The following is a 16,388-nucleotide window of genomic DNA, read 5'->3' on the forward strand; positions in this document are numbered from 1 at the left end:
TTGATCTCTGCCGGGTAAAGTCTGGGACCGTGACTTATTCAAGGACTTTCAGAGACTTCAGTTTGGTAGTTTTGAATGTTTTGCATTATTCCATAAAATTTTCTATACTGTAATTGTTTCTAGCCATCGTGTTGCTTTTGATTTTGCCGAGTCATATTTTTCAACACAGGGGTTTGTTAGTTAAACTCTGATCCCATCTCAGTCACTGAGCAGGGCCGTCTTAAGCATACCTGGCGCCATGGTGCGACGGATCCCTCCGCCGCCCCCGCCCCGTTTCCCAGTGGGGCGGGCGGGTGCAGAGCGGCTGCCGCCTGGAGGGCCGGAGCCCTGCACAACCCAGCCTGGCTGTAGGGCCAGCCCTGGGCGACGCCCCTGCGCGTGGCGGACCCAGGCCCGCGCGCCTCCGGAGAGCGGCCTCAAGCCGCTGAACAGCTGAGAGGCGCGCCTGGTGGCCTGGCGCCCTGCGCCACTGGACCCGGGCCTAGAGATGGCCCTGTCACTGAGATCACCTGCAGGAGTGTTGGTGGTGACAACATCCCACAGTTGACAAGGAGCAGTTGAGCTCAGCACGAAGGAGAACAAAATAGTGTCATCGGCCCAGTTTTATATAATCCTCTACTAATAGAGATTGAGCGGGCACCTTCTGTTTGCACCTCTAAAGGCCTGCTGAAAAGTTTTGTATTCCACCAGGCTTCACATAGGCAATTAAAATCACACTTTTCAGTAATAATGAATTGCTGATCTCTGGTTTTAAATTGCTATGCGGCATTAGTATATAAAAATATTACTGTCAACCACTTTGGTATTTTTTGTGATATAGCAGTATATCGATATTTTTTCTAAGGAAGTAACATAAAGTAAATGACAGGTAATGTGGAGCCTGGTGAGGCCTTTCAATATAAAGGGGGAAAGAGGAGGAGAGGTGCCGCCACCTGCTGCGATAGAAATCAACATTAATATTTTCTTCTTCTTGGTGCTGCCTTGGACTCCTATGCTACTAGTGAAACTTCATCCTGTAGGGCCTTTGCTTTGTCATCTGTGCCAAATACGCTTTTAAAACAATTGTTATTCTCTCCTCCTTTCCCCTCTGAAAGGCTTCTTGCCAGAAACAAATCTTTCTCACAGTCCCTCGCAGGGCCCGGGCACTTACTCTAGGATATAGCTGGAACAGCTTTGAGCGCCCTACATTGTGCACTTCATGAAACTAGTAATTGCCACCGCCGTCATTGAGAAAAGCGAAACGGCAAGATGGGCAAGGATCCCGCTGGCACCAGCCTTGAGTGGCCCTGAATAAAAGCAGATGAGGGAGATGCTAGGCTGGCGAGGCTGACCTGCTTTCACCCCATCAGGCATACGTCCCTTTACATAAACAGGGAACCGAAAAGCAGAATGAATGGACATTTAAATTAAGGGGCATGCTGAGATGCTAATGACTGTATTAGCGCAGGAGCCGTTTAGTTACGCAAATTAGGGCCTCGGCAGCATGGTGCCTGTCACTTCCGAGTTGCACCAAGCAGAAAATATAAAGCTGTCCTTAACTGCCCCCCTGGCCTATACAATGCAGAAAGCTGGGGGTCTAAATCAGAGGCTGAAAAAGGTTGAGCAGGTTATAGCTGGTGCTGCATGCGTCTGTATGTACGGAATTTCAGTTGTTTCGTTTCTGGGAGTAATTTTTGAGACGGTGCGACGGGAATTCGTGATAAAAATTATGTAGAGACAGAGGGACATGGCTGGGGGGGTGGAGAGGCTGTTGGCCTCTGCCACAAAACAATCCACCTGCAAGGGTCGGTGATGAATGTGGCTGAGGAGGTGATGGAGGCTGGGGGACCACATTTTAGGTTCCCCACCTTAGCACTACCGTAATTGGACCCAATCCCAGGGTTCTAAGGGGAGGAAAATGTCACAGGGAGTCATGCCTAGCACTCTGGTGCACAACCCAGGCAGGTTCAGAGCTAATGGCAACCATAGCTTAAGGGATCCCGCTGATTTCAATGAGAACTGGGTGCAGTGAACTTCCTCTGACCCCTGAACTTACTGTAACTTATCTCCTGGTTCTCATGTCTAGGATTGCAGCAGAGGGGTGTTCCGGTACTATATATTTAATTCCAACCATGTTGGCTAGTTGCTTGTGTGACACTCCACCGTTGCCAGGCTGCGCGCATGTGTTGTTCTGTACATAATCTGACATCAAATAGGTTTACATTAGTTCAATGAAACACAGCACTTAACTCAGAAAAGCCATTTAAGATTTTAAGTAAAAGCCAGGCCTATTTGGGTAGCTCCCTAATTGCCAGTGTTTCAGGGTGCTGCGTGTCCCACCCCCTCTCCCTCTCCCTCTCTTAAGAGCATAATTCTAGTTCTTCAAGTGATTGCCGTGCTTAGTTGGCAGGCCTTAATGAAGGTTTCTTTTAGCAGATTGCAGTCGCGAATTATTATTTTTATGGGGGTGAAATTGTAAATAGGGAATATTTAATACTATTCCCCGTTGCTTGAGCACAATGATATACTATTTAGAAAACATGCTTCTTATTCCCTTTGTTGTGCTCCACACATGTACGTGGCTGCCTGGCTTTTGAATTTATTTATTTATCACATTTATAGACCATCTTTATCTTGCAAGGATCTCAAGGTGGTTGATGTGCCCCCCCCCCATTTCATCCTCACAACAACAACAACCCTGTGAGGGTGGTTAGGCCTAAGAAATGATGACTGTCTCCAAGGTCACCTGGCGAGCTTCATGGCTGAGTGAGGATTCGAACCCTGCTGCCCCAGGTCCTAGTCCAACGCTCTTAACCACTAAACCACCATTGGCTCTCTGGTTCAGGTGTTGACTCTCTACGTAGTTCTCTGCTTGTCGTAAGGGCAAAAGCTTCTGAGCTCCTCCTCCCGGCTGCGCAGGAGGAGAAAAGGGAACAGAGAAGCACACAGTGTTGGGCTTGCTGTGGCTCATGCATGTTGCGCTAAGCCAGGTGCAGGGTGCTGCTCAGATGTTGCTGAATCCCCATAATCCCGGCGGATAGCCATGCTTGCTGGGATTGAAGAGAATTATAGGTCAGCCACATCCGGAGGACCAAAGGTTCCCCACCCTTGGACTAGATCGCAGTTTAGTGTGACATGCTAATCCTGTGATGATAATTTGAAAAGGTAAGAACCAGAGAGATAGGACAGGCAAATGTGGGGCATTCAAAAAAAGTATACTGCCCTTCATCCATAGAACTCAGGGCGGTTCACAGCATGAAAATACAAGATAAAAACACAAAATGCATAATAAAAACAAGAACAAAAATAAAGCAATAATTCCCCCCCCTCCCACAAACGCATTTAAAAGGGTACTGGATGTTAATCAGCCAAAGGGAAGGGACCATTAAAGGTGTTCCGAGGGCCTGAAAAGTTTGCATAGTCTTTCTGGCATAGGGAGTGAACCCTGGTGTCTGTGATATCTTCTGCATGGTCCCCAGTTGGATGGTCAGTAATGATTAAGAAGACTCCCTGAAATCTTCCCTTGCCTCCATACTGCCGATCAGTAGACACAAGGGTGTCTGCTGTGGTTAGCACTTTCAGTTGATGCAGGGGCCACAGTGAGGTCCAACAGACTTGGCTATGCACTGTGTGTGCACCTGCTAAAAAACAGGTCCCAGAATCCTCTGGACCACACGGGTTTGTCGTGGCACACACCTGCAAGAGTTCCTCAGTAGGTAAGTTGGAGTGAACAGGATTTCCTGAAAGAGGGAATCCTTCCACCACAACAAAGGCCACTTAGATAAAAATGGGTTCACCAATGTTGTCGCTATGTGGATAACTCATTTTTTCTGACTGTCAAAGCAGTGAGATGGCCACACCTTCTGGGAAGTGTTCGAGGAAAAGAAGGTCCGCCTTATTTGGAAATTTCCAAGAGGAAATTCCAAGTAAAATAAATATATACTTTACAGTTTTCTTAGGGTGCCTTAAGGCAGAAGCAGAATGAGCAACACACACACTCTCGAAGCACTTTGGAGGAAAGGGGGATCGGGAGGCTAATCTGGACTGAAATTAATGAATGTAAGAATTAGAAATAAAAACTCCTCAGCCTAAACAAAAGAGGAGCAATTTCCCCTCTTAACCAGAGCCACACAACCGTTTCTTGTTTGCTTCCACTCCGTTTGACTGTTGTTGTGTTCTGCTAACTCTCTTGGGCAGTAGCTTGACTTTTGTTGAATGAACCGATTGTTTTCCTTTTGTGTTGCCCGTCAAGCGAGCCCCCATCTGGTTTGCATCAGACTGTTTTCACAGCCAACAACTGCTGCCTTTTCTATATCCTGACACTTAAGGGCCCCCACGCTATCAAAGCATTGCTGTGAGAGCCTGTCTGGCTGGACCCATGCAGCTGTGCCCTGGCAGCTTGAAGCTATTAGCCAAATAATGGCAACTTAGAACTTGAACCGGCTCTTATTCCCATTGGTGGGGTGTGTGTGTGTGTGTACACAGAACAGAATACCGTACTGCTGAACCCCACAATGCAACAGTAGGAGCCCCCAGTTCCATCTCTTCTTTCTAAAACTTTCTAGGGTTGTGTTTTTGTTTTTTAATTTGCAAGCATCTGAGAGAACTGCTGTTTCTAAAACACACCAAACACATTAACCAGAGGCACCTCCTTTAATGTTGCATAGAACTGCTTCCTGTGGCATTGTTCAAGATAATAGTTGGCGTGCAACAACACAAGGAGGATTTGCTTGTTCAAAATGTGATTTCTTTATCTTTTGGGATTGCCAATGGACACAAGGTTGCTTTTGCCTTTTTTGCATGAGGATTTTTTCTTCTTCTTCTAATGTGCAGCACAATTGGGACCCCTGGCGGCCCCTACTTCCAGTTTGTAAAAGGGCTATCTGGTCCTCAAGGTTCATGGGCCTTCTCTGAGTGGCTAGGCCAGGCATCCCCAAACTTCGGCCCTCCAGATGTTTTGGACTACAATCCCCATCATCCCTGACCACTGGTCCTCTTAGCTAGGGATCATGGGAGTTGTAGGCCAAAAGATCCGGAGGGCCGCAGTTTGGGGATGCCTGGGCTAGGCTGTGCCTATTAAAGCCCTGGAAATCACAGCTGGCCTTATTGCAGCTTCCTGATCCCTTCGGTCTATGATATGACATTCCTCTTTTCCCCAGGGCATCATCTACATGTAAAAAAGTAGGTATTGCCACTGGCAATTATTCAGATATTATTACAAAGTCAAATGTGCTTTCTAGTGAGCAGTTTTTTGGAAAACTCAGCAATGGCCAGAGGATTGGAGAAGATCAGTCTACATCCCAATTCCAAAGAAGGGCAGTGCCAAAGAATGCTCCAACTACCGCACAATTGCGCTCATTTCACACGCTAGCAAGGTTATGCTTAAAATTCTACAAGGCAGGCTTAGGCAGTATGTGGACCGAGAACTCCCAGAAGTGCAAGCTGGATTTCGAAAGGGCAGAGGAACCAGAGACCAAATAGCAAACATGCGCTGGATTATGGAGAAAGCTAGAGAGTTCCAGAAAAACGTCTACTTCTGCTTCATTGACTATGCAAAAGCCTTTGACTGTGTCGACCACAGCAAACTATGGCAAGTTCTTAAAGAAATGGGAGTGCCTGATAACCTCATCTGTCTCCTGAGAAATCTCTATGTGGGACAAGAAGCTACAGTTAGAACTGGATATGGAACAACTGAGTGGTTCAAAATTGGGAAAGGAGTACGACAAGGTTGTATATTGTCTCCCTGCTTATTTAACTTATATGCAGAATTCATCATGCGAAAGGCTGGAGTACATGAATCCCAAGCCGGAATTAAGATTGCCGGAAGAAATATCAACAACCTCAGATATGCAGATGACACAACCTTGATGGCAGAAAGCGAGGAGGAATTAAAGAACCTTTTAATGAGGGTGAAAGAGGAGAGCGCAAAATATGGTCTGAAGCTCAACATCAAAAAAACCAAGATCATGGCCACTGGTCCCATCACCTCCTGGCAAATAGAAGGGGAAGAAATGGAGGCAGTGAGAGATTTTACTTTCTTGGGCTCCTTGATCACTGCAGATGGTGACAGCAGTCACGAAATTAAAAGACGCCTGCTTCTTGGGAGAAAAGCAATGACAAACCTAGACAGCATCTTAAAAAGCAGAGACATCACCTTGCCGACAAAGGTCCGTATAGTTAAAGCTATGGTTTTCCCAGTAGTGATGTATGGAAGTGAGAGCTGGACCATAAATAAGGCTGATCGCCGAAGAATTGATGCTTTTGAATTATGGTGCTGGAGGAGACTCTTGAGAGTCCCATGGACTGCAAGAAGATCAAACCGATCCATTCTTAAGGAAATCAGCCCTGAGTGCTCCCTGGAAGGACAGATCGTGAAGCTGAGACTCCAATACTTTGGCCACCTCATGAGAAGAGAAGAATCCTTGGAAAAGACCCTGATGTTTGGAAAGATTGAGGGCACTAGGAGAAGGGGACGACAGAGGACGAGATGGTTGGACAGTGTTCTCGAAGCTACGAACATGAGTTTGACCAAATTGCGGGAGGCAGTGCAAGACAGGAGTGCCTGGCGTGCTACGGTCCATGGGGTCACGAAGAGTCGGACACGACTAAACGACTAAACAACAACAACAGTGAGCAGTGATTATTTACTGCTACTCCTACTGTACTTTTTAACACAGAGGAGATGTGCCTTATGTATATGGGCGGGTTGGTGAGTGTATTATAATTGCACATGTGTGTGCTCGCTGTAGAGACAGATTGAGAAAGCAAAGGCTCTGACATTGCTCTTGAGAGAGAGTGTATGTGCGCGCGCATGGCGATGCGATCTCTGTCTCTCTCTCACACACACACATTTTCTTGCACAGCTTTGAGGAATGCTAGAAGAGCAGCGTGAGGCCACAACGCTACAGCTGCCAGCACGCCATCTGATGTGAAAATGGAAAGGGGGGGGCCTGTTTCCTCAACGCTGCATTAATTTTGTTTGCTCCTGGCACCCGTTGCGTGTAGGATTCTTATCGCTGTCACTTTCAGAAACAGATCTGATTGTCTAAAATAGCTTCTCTCTTGCTGGCTTCCTCTGCTCCAGTATCACGCAAAGCTTGCAAGTAAATCCGTCTGTTGATGCTCGCAAGCAGGGCCAGCCAAGCAGCCCCAGTCCCCAAGAGCCCCAGTTGTTTCCCTCCTAAATGTGGTTTTTCCCCAGCCAATGTGCACATCCTTTTAAGCTTATCCTCACATATCTAGAAACACTTTAATTTAAAAAAAAAAAAAATCAGCTGGAACCAAACTGGAATGTTAAAAGGCTTGTGTTGTAAGTTGTTCTAAGTTTCTGTAAGAAAAGTGACATATAAGTTTAATAAATAACAATAATTACTCAGGTTATTCTTATGTTGTGTACCTCTGCCATCTGGCACACTTGGCCCCAACAGGACCCTTGAAATTCAGGTGATTACTGCCTTGCTGCTAGGATACTTTTTTAACTATGGACAAATTCTTCTAGTAGCTCAAATGGCAATAAAGACATCTGATCTGTTGGCCTTGCCAGAGCTCTGGAGAGAGGAAACAGTATTGTGCTGGGCCATCAACATGCTTTACGGTTTATGAGACCACTTGGCCCCAAAGCCTCTGTGGAACAGCAGGAATGTGTACTGCTGTTCTTTGGCTTCTGCTAGGGAATGTGTTTGCAGATGGGAAGCACAGCACTGCCCAGAGCCATTGCCTACATTGTGTATTTTGGGTTTACATTCAGCTGTCCTCTACTTGGGCATCTACACCGGCTGACAGTCTGTTTCTCAGTGCAATTAATGTCATGGACTGGTTGGACACAGAGGAATGGTGGGAGGAACCAGCTGGCGAACCACCAAGGGAAGAAGGCTCAGAACCCAGGGATTGGTGGTGGGACAGCAAGTGGATAGAGAGAGAAGATCGGGGGGGGGGAGGTGTTGGAATCTGAAGAGGTAACAGAGCTTAGTGAGCGGGGGCAGTCTGTGGCAGAGAGAAGTCCAGAAGCAGGAGAGGAGGGAGTCCAAGAGGCAGAAATGGCTGGTGAAGAGTCATGGGTGTCTCCCCCTCCTACTGTGACAAAGCTCCCTTTCCCCTGTCTCCCAGAATCAGAAGAGGCATGAAGAGGGCGGAGGAGAAGTTAGTGTCAAGCAGGCGCAGTCTGAGATTGCTTGGGAAAGAAAACCTTTAAAAAGAAAACACTCCTAAATGACTTAGGACATTTCAGCAAATGTGGAATGTGTTTCCCAGGAAGGTTCACCTGCCCATAGCCTTTGATATCTTTCCAGTACTGGGTCAAATCCCATCAAATGCAGGACTGTGAGAGTACCAGCTAAGCTGGTTTTTGTTCTGTTTTTCTTGTTTTCTAATGTGTGTTTCCCTGTACACTCTGTAGTATTGCATTATTTTATTTTGTTTTTAACTTGCTGGCTCGGTGTTAATATTTTGTAAGCCCTGGCTTTAGGGTGGCTTATACATTTATAAAACAGATAGAACAAAACAGTAATTCGAGGGATGCTCTTAATCTGCGTATTAGCTCAGTGCAGATATTAGGGTGTGTGAGCAAGAATGAAGCAGACTTAATGCTTAACTTGGCTGCACTTCTTCCAGTCCCAGAAGTTTCTGTTAAAAATCTGGGCCACTTTCCTAGTGAGCCTGGGTTGGGCTGCAGATGAAAGAGATGAGATTAAAGCGAAAACACTTTCCCTTGTTTGCATAGTTTTGACCCAAGCCCAGGCAATAAGTGATAGCAACAGTGCTATCTCCTTTCACTAAAATAAAAACAGTTTATCCCAGTGTAATCATCTGCTTATGTTTCGGCTTCTTCCCCTCTTCATAGCCTTCCCTTATATAGCATTTTTGTATAAAACGTTAAGTTGAATATAAGCTACAAATATTTGTAACAAAAGATTAAAGCTTCATATCTAAAGCCAGGGGAGGCGTGTGAGAAATGCAGAATAAACAATAACTGAACATGGATTCTCCCAGAACCTGGGGGGGGGGGGTCAGTGTTTCTCCTTCCCACCCACCCCCAACAAGAAAATCTGGATGGGGAAACAATGCAAACACATCACTATTTTCATTTTTAAAAGCAAACAGAAAGGAAGCATCTTTGGAAAGTGTTCTGAAAGAAGACATTGAAGTCATTTTTGTCGTCTCCATTAACTTGTGCTTAGCAGTGAAGCGACGTTGGCAGCGGCTTTCAGATTGTAAAGACAACCCCCCCCCCCACACACTTATGCAGGGGTTACGTTCCGAGGCACTGCCTGCATCAGTGGAAAGCCTGCAAACACCCTCTCAACCTCTGGAAACCCTTGAAAAACCCTTAAAAAAACCAGCAGCATTTACCAGACGCCAAACTCCACCGCAATCGCTCCCTCCAAACCCCCTTGCTCAAACACCAACTCTCCACTGAGCCACAGCGGTCGGTGCAAGGGCTCCTGAGATTGCACTCGCAAAGGCTTGTGGGGTTGCTAGGTGCTGTTTTTGTGCCTGGACTCTTTTAGGGTTATTTTTTGCCATTTTTAAAGTACTTCCAGGATCGACATGATGCACATCATTTGGTTATGGCCTGTATTTGAAAAGGACTCAGAGATCCATGGTAGCTCTCAAGACTTCCTCAGTGAACCTGAAGGCAAATTTGTCCACCACTGCTGATCTTCTGTTTTGTTTTGTTTAGTTTAGTTTATTGTTACGGTACTCGACCAGTTTTGGAGCTTTCTCTCGGGTCATGGAGTGAGACTACAACCCAACAAGTCTGTCCAGAACAGGTGCCCCATGGTTATCAAGCAGAGATCCTTCAGCCAGCTAGTCAATATGGGAAGGCACTGCAGTAGGAAAACAGGTTAATTTTGACTGATTTGATTTGTTATATTTCTGTGCCGCTTTTCATTCAAATGAATCCCAAAGCGGCTTACAAAAATATCAAGAACATGATTGCAGCAGAAATCATACAGGGGCAATGAACAAATCATCAGTAAAACAATCCATAAAACACCATCAACAAAACAACTAAAAAATAAGCTGAACGGAACTATTACAACAAAAGCCATTACTGGTTTTCCCAGTAGTGATGTATGGAAGTGAGAGCTGGACCATAAAGAAGGCTGATCGCCGAAGAATTGATGCTTTTGAATTATGGTGCTGGAGGAGACTCTTGAGAGTCCCATGGACTGCAAGAAGATCAAACCTCTCCATTCTGAAGGAAATCAGCCCTGAGTGCTCCCTGGAAGGACAGATCCTGAAGCTGAGGCTCCAATACTTTGGCCACCTCATGAGAAGAGAAGAATCCTTGGAAAAGACCCTGATGTTGGGAAAGATTGAGGGCACTAGGAGAAGGGGACGACAGAGGACGAGATGGTTGGACAGTGTTCTCAAAGCTACGAACATGAGTTTGACCAAACTGCGGGAGGCAGTGCAAGACAGGAGTGCCTGGCGTGCTATGGTCCATGGGGTCACGAAGAGTCGGACATGACTAAACGACTAAACAACAAATGGTTAACAAATCAATGCCATGTTTTATCATCTATAAAACAGTAGCAAGAACGTTAACAAAATAGCAACCAAAAAATAAACCCAACCCAACCAAGTTCATGCACACACTGCCTGCCCCGTCCCATGACTCATAATCTTTCACTCTGTTCAGTTCATTAAGAGACATCTCCACGATGCCAGTGGCAGGAATTCCATTTGGAAGGTTCCTTGGGCTGGAGATGGGGCAGCACAGGTGAGCCCAACCACCCCACGATGATAGTCAAAGTCTCTATCCCTTCACTGTTCTTCTGGAAACAGCTCCCTTATGATTTTAACAGCTCCATGGGTTCACTCTCTAGGTCTTAAAAACTCTGGATTCTGCAGAGCTCTAGATTCTGGGGTTTTTAAAAAAACCGGGGTGGGGGAAATGACAGCAGCCAGCTTTTTGCTGCTTCTGTGTACTGTAAGAATCAGGTCTATATTCCTACCCTCTGCCTCCTGTTCCTTTGGAACTATTTAATCTGTACAAAGGCCCATCCCTCTCAGCCCAATTCTGTTTGTAGGAAATCTCCTCCTCCTCCTCTGCAGCACGGTGTGGCATGATCCGTGAAGGAGAATGGGAAACCTTTTGCTTATTGACGAATCTCTCTCTCCAGTACCGTCCCAGATGCTTGCAAGTAATTTTGGAAGTGCTGGCACTCAGCCCAGTAGACTGCCTCTCCACAGACTGCTGCAAAAGCAGCTGAGGTGCAGACCTTTTCACACCATTAAACTCTTCACATTATCATAAACGTGTCTTGGTCTTCTAAATTCTGCCGTGGTTTTAGAGAACCATCTTGTACCCACTCTGGGAGAACTGGAGTCACTGGTCCAGTGGCCTTCAAGGGAGAGTGCAGTGTTGGACACGGGGATAATTAGCAACCAAAAACACAGGCCATAGTCATCAAGCAAAAATGAGTAATGAAAAAGTATCTCCTGCGGCAAACATGGTTTGGTCTGGCAGGAATATGTGAGTTAATTCCAAGAAGCTGTGTGCTGCATTGGTTAGAGTGTTCAACTATGCCGGGGGGGGGGGGACTTTTTTCAGCCCCTTCCCGAGAGCCAGTGTGGCAACTCCACATGCAGCTGCTGGGTGACCTTGGGCTAGTCACACTTCTCTGAAGTCTCTCAGCTTCACTCACCTCACAGAGTGTTTGTTGTGGGGGAGGAAGGGAAAGGAGAATGTTAGCCGCTTTGAGACTCCTTTGGGTAGTGATAAAGCGGGATATCAAATCCAAACTACTACTACTACTCCTCTTCTTCTTCTTCTTCTTCTTCTTCTTCTTCTTCTTCTTCTTCTTCTTCTTCTTTTTTATTTGTCCCGTTACATCCTTTGCTGCTCCAGTTCAACCACCAACCAGAGATTTTTTCTCCCTTGCCACCCCTTATGATTCGAACTGCCTTAAGGTAAAAAGGTTTAACCTTGTAGGTTAAACTGTACCATACTTAATAAAAAAATAAGACATCCCCTGAAAATAAGCCATTGTGTGTGTGTTTTTTTAGGAAAAATAAAAGACAGTGTCTTATTTTCAGAGAAACACGGTAGACAGTTTGAACTTTGGAGTTGCCTATATTCCCCATGCATTTGGTGTGTGTGTGTGTGTGTGTGTGTGTTGAACTGGGATGCTTGAAGCAATTACAAGATCATGCAGCAGTAATTTAAACTAGAAGCCAAGCTGCTTTTCATGAATACAAACTCCTATTGCAAATGTGGAATTACCAGTCATGGTGTTGGTTCAGATCTATATTTCTTGGACCCCACACGTTTCTAACCCATGTGCTGATTCTCCATCTCTCAGAGGAAGCACTCCTATTTGCTTCTTACTTTACCTTGCTCATTTTGCCCATAAAACTACTACCATAGCAGCCTTCAGAAACCTGGAAGATAAGGCTTTCCATGACTAATAACCCGGGAACTGCAGTGGGGAAGGAAAGGGCTCTTGTGCTTAGATCGTACTTTGGGTTCCCATAGACATCTGGTTTGCCTCTATGAGAACAGTAAGCTGGACTGCATGGGCCATGGGCCTGACCCAGTGGTTCTTATGCACTGACTCCAGATGAGAAAGGTAAAGGACCCCTGGACAGTTAAGTCTAGTGAAAGCCAGGGTGCACGCTCATCTCACTTTCAGGCCGAGGGAGCCGGTGTTTGTCCACAGACAGCTTTCCAGATCATGTGGCCAGCATGACTAAACAGCTTCTGGCGCAATGGGACACCGTGATGGAAACCAGAGTGCATGGAAAAGCCATTTACCTTTACCTCCAGACGAGAACAGGGGTGATATTAGGGATGAACAGGATATTAGGGATGTCAGGGTGGGTATCAGGAACAGGTCGGCAATAACTCACAAGGTGTCAGTGAACTTTACTCTTTATTCAAAGAGTGCCTAGTGAGCACTGCAACTCTTCCCAGTAGGTCTTGCCCCAATGAGTCAGTTGCAAGGACTAAAGGTCCCCGCCTTCCCACAGCTCTCTAAGTCTCTTCCTCCCATGGGTTCTTCCCAAGCAATCTGAGATTCTGTCGTCTTGCCTGTCTCTTCTCCACCCTCTTCAGACCTCTGAGGGGCGGAGGAGCTGGTCACAACAAGAGAGGGAGACCCCCCCCTGGCTTCTTCAGCCACCTGCCTCATCTCTGCTTCATGGCCCCCTCCTCTCCAGCCTCCTTGACTTCTGTCTGCCGCAGCCTCTTCCTGCTCTGTTACAGTCATAACTCAGGTTAAGTATGCTTCAGTTTGAGTACTTTCAGTTTCAAGTACTCCGCAGCCCTGGAAGTGTTTACTTCCGGGTTCCACTGTGCACTTTGCACATGCCTTAAGCGATCTGCGCACTTTGCGCATGCGCAGAAGTACTCTACTGGCGCTTCACGCATGTGTGCTATTGCCACTCGGATTAAGTACTTTTCGGGGTGCAAATGGCACCCCGGATAACCCGAGGTACACTGTAAATTTGCTGTTTTAGGGGTCGCTTTTCATCGTCTAGTTCCTGTTGAATGTGTTTCATTTGTTGAGTCCCTCGCTGCTAATCAGAGGCTTCCTGTTGAGTCTGCTAGCTGTTGACTCCCGAGCACCCACACAACACTGAAGTTATATTTGGAGGTTTTGTTTTTCGCTTTTGTGACTGTGGCTTGTGACTTCATTTTTGTGACTTGTTTTTGTGACTGTGTGGAACCCAGTTCAGCTACTGGTTGGTTGTGTGGCTGCAGAAATGGATAAAAGCCCCCCCATCCAAACTGACTATCATCAGTGCACATAAGGGGGGGGGAAATGTTTATTTTTTTTTCATCTACAATACTGTCTTATTTATTTTATAGGACAGTACATTGATTATTGCCTTCATTTTTATGGATCAATGTCTCATTAGACAGTAAAATTTGTGTTAAATTGCTGTTTTAGGGGGTGTTATTCACCGTCTGGAATGGATTAATCCACTTTCCATTACTTTCAATGGGAAAGTTCGCTTCAGGTTAAGTACAGACTTCCGGAACCAATTAAGTACTTAACCCGAGGTACCACTGTACCTCTTCAGCTTCCAACACCTCCTCCCAGGCTTCTCCCTCTGACCACTCAGTGTCATCCCACCAGCAATCCCTAAGCTCTGAGCCTTCTTCCCTTGGGGGTTCCTCAGCTGGTGCCGCCCACCATTCCTCTGCATCCGGCCAATCTATGACAGGGGACCCTTTCAAATTCCACATTCATTTGACCCTTTCAAATTCCACATTCCTGTCTACTCACCGCAGAAGATTCTGGGGCACATTTGCTTCATGCTAGCCAGGCCTGTTGAGCCCCTCTCTCTGTTGATCTGTGTGAGCCAAGGGCATAAGATTCTACAATTCTTGATATAATGGCAACGTGGCATGGGCCCTTTTGTTTCAGTCCCCTTTCCACTGCTGTCACACATTGAAAGGACATTGAGCTGCAATGCACTATGGCCCTGAGGTCTCTCTTCTTTTGGAATGCCTTATAAACTTGACCAAACTGCGGGAGGCAGTGGAAGACAGGAGTGCCTGGCATGCTATGGTCCATGGGGTCACGAAGAGTCGGACACGACTAAACGACTAGACAACAACAACATAAACTTCAGAGGAAACCCAAGGTTCTCCAGAATATAATCCAAAAAAACAACCGCTCGTGTGAAACATGGTGAAATTAATAAGTTTAATACATGAGTAGGCAAACTAAGGCCCAGGGGCTGGATCTGGCCCAGTCGCCTTCTAAATCCGTCCCGCGGACGGTCCGGGAATACATGAGTAGAATGTGTGCTTTTATTTAAAATGCATTATTTGTGGGGCATAGAAATTCATTCATTCCCCCCCCCAAAAAAAAATATAGTCCGGCCCACCACAAGGTTTGAGGGACAGTGGATTGGCCCCCTGCTGAAAAAGTTTGCTGACCCCTGGTTTAATACATGATGGTTTGTAGCATTTTAAGACTGTTAGATCCCTTTCTTTCTAGGTTGTTTTCACTTACAGCCAAGTGAGCATTTTCAGCAGTCTTCAGCCTTTATCTTTTGTGAACAGCCATTAGATCCACAGCTTTTAGGTCCACTGGGAAAATGCTGTTAGGCATACATGTAGCGTATTGGTGCTTCTGGAAGCATCGCTTTCGAAAACCGTTTTCGCAAGTCAGGCAGCTGCTTGCGCATCACGAGGCCTGGGTTTTCCTTTGCAACAGCAGCAGCCGGCAATTCTCATTCAACCTTAAAATAAAAGGAACAGCACAGCTCAAAAGAAGCAGAACACCAAACCACTTCTCTGCAAAGAAAAGCTCTAAAGAGCTGGAGACACTCTCATTCTGGAAAGACGCAACTGAGAAAGGAGGAAGCAGGCCAGCTGGAAAGGAGCTTGGCAGCAAGATCTCCAAATACTCTCCTTGTGAATTGCTGTTTTCCTTGAGATCTGTGGATGTCCACACGGTTGGTCCAAGAACAGCCCATAGACATTTCTTTTTAATAAAGTTTGGGTGTCTGTTCCTTTCCTCCTGGGAGTTGCATGGCCCGCCAGGGTGTGCACTCCAGCATCTTTCAGTGTAAGAAGTTTTTAACTGAGGCAGGCCTTTCATGGCATGCGACTCTCGTTTGCTATATTTATAGGATGTTATATTGTTGCCGTGGAGAGACAGGCATGCTCTGCCTTCATGCGTCTGCTGTTTTCCAAGAGACCGCAGAAACCCATATTCTTATCCATGGCTGTGCTGAGCACCTGAAATGTCAGGCGGCTTAGCATCTTGAGTAAGAGCAGCTTGGATAGTTGAGCTCACTGCCTTCCTTGAGTGGCCTTACCAAAGTGCAAAGGCACAGTTCACTTCGCTGTGCGTCATGCCAAATAAACTCAGACTCCCTGTGCTAGATCAGAATCTTGGGCTGGCCTGGTGGCGAAGAGACCCTGGGAGCAGGAAGAGCCAAGTGGCCTCTTGCTGGTCACTTTAATACCTGTTGCTTGTCTTGCAGCTTTAATGCCAAGGCTGATCTGCTAATTAGTAGTCTCCAAGGCACAATACAGAACAGACTATATGAATCTGAGCTGCCGTCGCATAGCCACAATAGATAATTAAGCAGAGGAAGAGTTGGTAAATATTATCCCTGTAGGGTTGAGGGGGGAAATGTTAGTTGCTATGCGTGTCAATGAAAGAAGGAAGATTATTAATGTAGCATGCCTCAGTTGTAATGCAAACTGCACTAGAGACTTGGGTTTCGTACTTCTAATGACTCAGGGCCCCGGCGCGCTCAACTGATACTTCCTTTTGGTTTGTGCACCTTGGGTGGGCAAGATGCGCAGCCAGTCCTGGTTTCTTCATATAACAATAGCTGCCTCCTGTGGATTTCAGTTTCAGGTGAGGTTAGTTGAGCTTGTGGCTGAGGGGCTGCCTTATGAAAGTCAGATGTGGTGGGCGTTCAAGCTGCTG

At 46.3% G+C, this 16,388-nt stretch overlaps 1 protein-coding gene across 1 annotated transcript in view; it reads left to right on the forward strand.

The window, feature by feature from the left end:
* Positions 1-16,388, forward strand: part of KIAA0586 (KIAA0586 ortholog) — a 328,230-nt gene that overhangs the window by 52,207 nt on the left and 259,635 nt on the right.

Source organism: Zootoca vivipara, chromosome 1, assembly GCF_963506605.1.
Source record: "Zootoca vivipara chromosome 1, rZooViv1.1, whole genome shotgun sequence".
In the NCBI taxonomy this organism is placed as follows: domain Eukaryota; kingdom Metazoa; phylum Chordata; class Lepidosauria; order Squamata; family Lacertidae; genus Zootoca; species Zootoca vivipara.